Source organism: Cryptomeria japonica, chromosome 9 (assembly GCF_030272615.1).
Source record: "Cryptomeria japonica chromosome 9, Sugi_1.0, whole genome shotgun sequence".
Classification (NCBI taxonomy): Eukaryota; Viridiplantae; Streptophyta; class Pinopsida; order Cupressales; family Cupressaceae; genus Cryptomeria; species Cryptomeria japonica.
The window spans coordinates 442,114,056-442,118,796 of record NC_081413.1 but is presented as its reverse complement, the minus strand read 5'-3'; positions in this window follow the sequence as shown (position 1 = coordinate 442,118,796).

Below are 4,741 nucleotides of genomic sequence, written 5' to 3'. Positions count from 1 at the left end.
CCAACATATGTCTTCAGAGACCGAAAACAGAGCATCAAGGATACAGAGCCTCTAGCACACATGTCTCCTTGGTCTATTTTTGAGTCTATCTTAGTTGATTCATTGAGGGAAGAGTATCCACCTGGATACGAACATGATGAATAGATGAATCTGGCAACTGACCAATATGACATCCAGGAGATCAATGATGTCAGGTTGTTGGAGCACAAATAATTTACTTTAGACAATGACTTTATTCACACTAAGGAATTTAATACATTCTTGTGCCAGCACAAGGGAGCATTGGCCAGAACCAACACCGAAGGTAAAACCGAGGAGGAGATGCTCGGAATACTCCAGGAGGAAGTGGACCAAGCCATGAAAGAAATGACGCCTGAAAGAGGAAGGCAATTGCTCAAAGATGCTAGGGTGTTGATATATGGTGTAGGGGAACCTCATAAAAATTCCAATCATGGCTCTAAGGATGAAGACTAGGATCATTATAGTGTCTTAGCATGTCTTGTGTTTCATGTATTCGATAAACCCCACCATGTAAGCCCATGTCACCAATCAGGCAATTTGATAAGCCAATTGGCACAATGTGGTCAATAGAGGTAGTAGATGGTTTAATTTTGTGTTTGATAGTTTTTTGACATGTTTTAGGAGTGTTTGGTTGATGCAAGTGTGTGGATCCCAAACTTAGCAAGTTTGACAACATTTTGTGCAAAATTGCAAAATTGCAAGTTTTGTAAAAATGCAACTTTTGAGTGCAAAAGTTCAACTTTTTGAAATACGGTTTGGTGAAGCCTTTCAATGGCTACAACCTACTCCAAATTCAGTTGTAAACTACTAGAGAGTTGTATAATAATTTTGGAAAGTATTCCCAAGGTTTTTGTTGTGGTGATTAGAGTTTGTGAAGCAATAAAATACAAAAATACTGAAGTTTTCCCATAAATTCTGAGTTTGCAAGAGTTGCACGTGCCTGTACGGATTGATTTGAATCACACCATCTATGAAATAGATAGAGGAGTGAAATATATTTGTTTTGGTGGTGGTATTAGGTCCTAATTATTTTGGAGTAGTGATAACCCTCCATTCTTCTGACTACAACACGTAAATTGAGGGTTTGGAGAGGGTTTTGGATAAACATGGCCTTATCTTACATTCTAGTCCATTAGAAGACTCTTCCTTTGGAGGGATGTAGGATAAGCCTCTATAATTTATATTTTTCATGGTTTTTTTGTAGGGGAAACTTGTTTGTGTGGAGAAAGGAGCAAAATTAGGTACACATCTCTATGTGACTACCTAGGATAAGATTTAGGACAATCATCCTAAAACATCATAGTGGTGTATTCTAGATGTGAAACCATGGAATTGGAGGTTACTAACCATCCCCCACATTCCCATAGAGTTATTTTTCTAGTTTGAGTCCATTGATTGGTAGTTTCTTTGAAAAATAGGGCTAATTTCCCTTATTAGGTCTCTTGGCCTCTAAAGGGTTCAGACCTTATAATTGCAGGTCAGATCAAACCATTTTGGGAATCAGTACAACTTCCAAAAGGGTGTCCAAAATGGTAAAAAAAATTTATGGGTGTGTGGAAAATTTTGGAGTTAAGACCAATTTTATCACCAAATAGGGCTACAAGCCTAGGGGGTAGGTTTCTAAAGGAGGTCTAAGGAACTGAAGCCTAATCCCAATACCAATGCTTGGACCAGTTTCTAATGGCCATACATGAACCAAATCCTAAGGCCTTAGGAGTAGGGTGTCATAGGATGGTGTAGGGTAGGTATTGAGGCATTTACTCATCTTGAGTAGGCCCAAGCCTAGTGAACTTGTGAGTAGACTCATCCAAGGTGTGGAGTCCTTCCTTGCAGGACCCTTGTGATAATTTGGAAGGTCATAAGTCTAGCCTTATTTTGTCTTGTCCTTAGGTGTGTGGGTAGGGCTTTGCATCAAGTGGTATTAGAGCATAGGAGCTTTCTTTGGATAGAAAGAAAAGACAAGATGTCAGAAGAAGAGGGATCCCAATATGTACCTTCAAGAATGAACAATGTTGATTTGAATGTCCTAGTGAAGAAGTAGATGGCAGAGAGAAGAGTAGTCACGGCTAAGAATCAGGCCTTGAGAAATGAGATGGACCAGTTGAAGTATAGAGTGGAGAGGGGAGAAAGAGACTCTGGAGAAGAAGGGCATGAAGAGGAGATCCCTAGGTAGGAAGAACTAGAGGTTCCTACAGACCAGAGACCCATGATGAGTGTACTTAAGTCCATGGAAAGAAGAATAATGGATGTGAAGATGGATCTGCCAGTATTTGTAGGCAAGATGGAGCTGGATACAGTGATGGAGTGGATAGACTCCTTGGACAATTTTTTTGAAAGTGAAGACATACCAGAGCACCAGAGTGTGGATGGCCCAATCCAAAATGAAAGGGGGTGCACTAACTTGTGGACTTTCATCCAAGATGAGAGGGTGAAAGAGGGAAAGAGAAGAGTGGCTACATGGAAGAAGATGATGGCTTTGGTGAAAGAAGCCTATGTCCCAATGGACTACAATGTCTAATTGCATAGAAGAAGATAGAATTTGAAGCAAAAGGAGATGGACATGAGTTCCTATACAAAGGATTTCATGAAGCTGTGTGTGAGGACCAAGGTGAAAGAGAGTGAAGATGAGAAGGTGGCAAGATATCTCAATGGGTTGAGATTTACAATTCAAGAAAATTTGAATCTCCACACCCTGGAGATAGTCCAATAGTGCTTTCAATTAGCACTCAAGGTGGAGGAGAAGTTGAAGAGAAGGCAAGAAACAAATGGTAGAGGTAAATGGAGACAACAAAGAGGGGGTAGAGGCCCTTTTAGAGGTAGAGGAGAGAGCAGTTACAACCAAGGAGGGAGCTACAATCCAAGAGGGAACTTTAGGGGTAGAAGACCACCCTCTAGAGGAAGATCCCAAGGCAGAGGACCTCCTAGGTTCTATAGCTACAACCAAGAAGGGCACATGGCCTATAGTTGTCCAGAAATGGCTTCTAGCTACATTGGAGAAAGGAAAAGCAATTTGGTTCAGGAATCTGATTGTCAAAGTGTTACAAGTGAAAACACTTATCAAAGCGTTAATGCTCCTGATACCTATGGATATCCTAAAAGCGGAGAGGCTCTGATGATGAGGAGAGAGGTAACCACCATGAAGTTACTTGACAAGGAGCCTACATAAAGGAAGTCTCTTTTCAAAACCACTTGCAAGGAAGGAGGGAAGGTATGCAAGGTCTTGATATACTCCGGATCCACTGAAAATTTTGTATCACTTGAAATGGTAGAAAATCTTAAACTTAGAAAGCTGCTTCATCCTTACCCCTACAAGGTCTCATTGCTCACCCAAGGTCAGAAAGTAGTATAGAAGAGAAGGCTTGGGTGGATTTTTAGATTGGATCATACAAGGATAGACTACTATTTGATATAGCCAAGATGGATGCATGTCATCTCTTATTTGGGAGACCATGGCAGTATGACTTGAATTCTCATCATGATGGGTTGAGAAACACCTATTCAATCACAAAGGATGGTAAGGTGATAGAACTATTACCTCTGATAGAGGAAGAGATGGAATCAAAAGGTAAGGATGCCAAAGTGTTGATGGTAGAAGGAAATAAGTTCATGAAGGAGATTGCAGAGAAAGGTGCAATTTTCTATGCCCTCATGCCTAGCCCCAAGGTGACAAGGAAAGAGCAGTTTGCAGAAGATAAAGAAGGAGGACAAAAGCACATAGACCCTACAGTCAGACAGTTGCTGGATAAGAATCAAGGCATCATCTCAGATGGAATGCCAAGATCCCTACCACTGGTGAGAGGCATCATTCATTGCATAGATCTAATCCCTGGATCTACTCTCCCAAACAAAGCATCCTATAAAATCACTCTGGACTAGAATGTAGAAATGGCAAGGCAGATTGAAGAGTTGCTTGAATTAGGACTGATTGGAAAAAGCTTAAGCCCATGCATAGTACCTGATGTCCTTGCACCCAAGAAAGAAGGCACCTGGAGGCTTTGTACAGACTCAAGGGCCATTAACAAGATAACTATAAGGTATAAGTTCCCAATCCCTAGGATAGAGGATTTTCTTGATTGCTTGGGGAGTGCTAAGTATTTCACCAAAATGGATCTAAAACGTGGATACCATTAGATTAGAATAAGGCTAGGGGATGAATGGAAAACATCTTTTAAAACCAATGAGGGGTTATATGATTGGAAAGTCATGCCATTTGGGTTATCCAATGCCCCTAGTACCTTTATGAGGTTGATGAATGAAGTCTTGGTGGAATTTATAGGCAAATTTGTCATAGGATACCTAGATGATATCTTGATCTTCAGTCACACAAGGGAACAAAACCTCAAACACATAGATATGGTCCTCAAGAGGTTACATGAAGAGAAACTAATGATCAATTTGGATAAGTGTTTGTTCATGTAGGAGGAGAGTATCTACTTGGGTTTTGTAATCTCATAAGGTGAGTTGAAAATGGACCAAGAGAAGGTGAGTGCTATACTATCTTGGCCAACACCTAAGACTATGAATGATGTATGGAGCTTCCATGGTTTAGAAAATATTTATAGGAAGTTCATAAGAGGATTTAGTCATGTTTGTGCACCCATTCTTGACACCATAAAGGGAGGACAAAAGTGTAGGTTCAGCTGGACCAAAGCGGCAGATGATTCATTTGAAACATTGAAGAAGAAGGTTACAAAACAACCAGTCCTTGCCCTACTACACT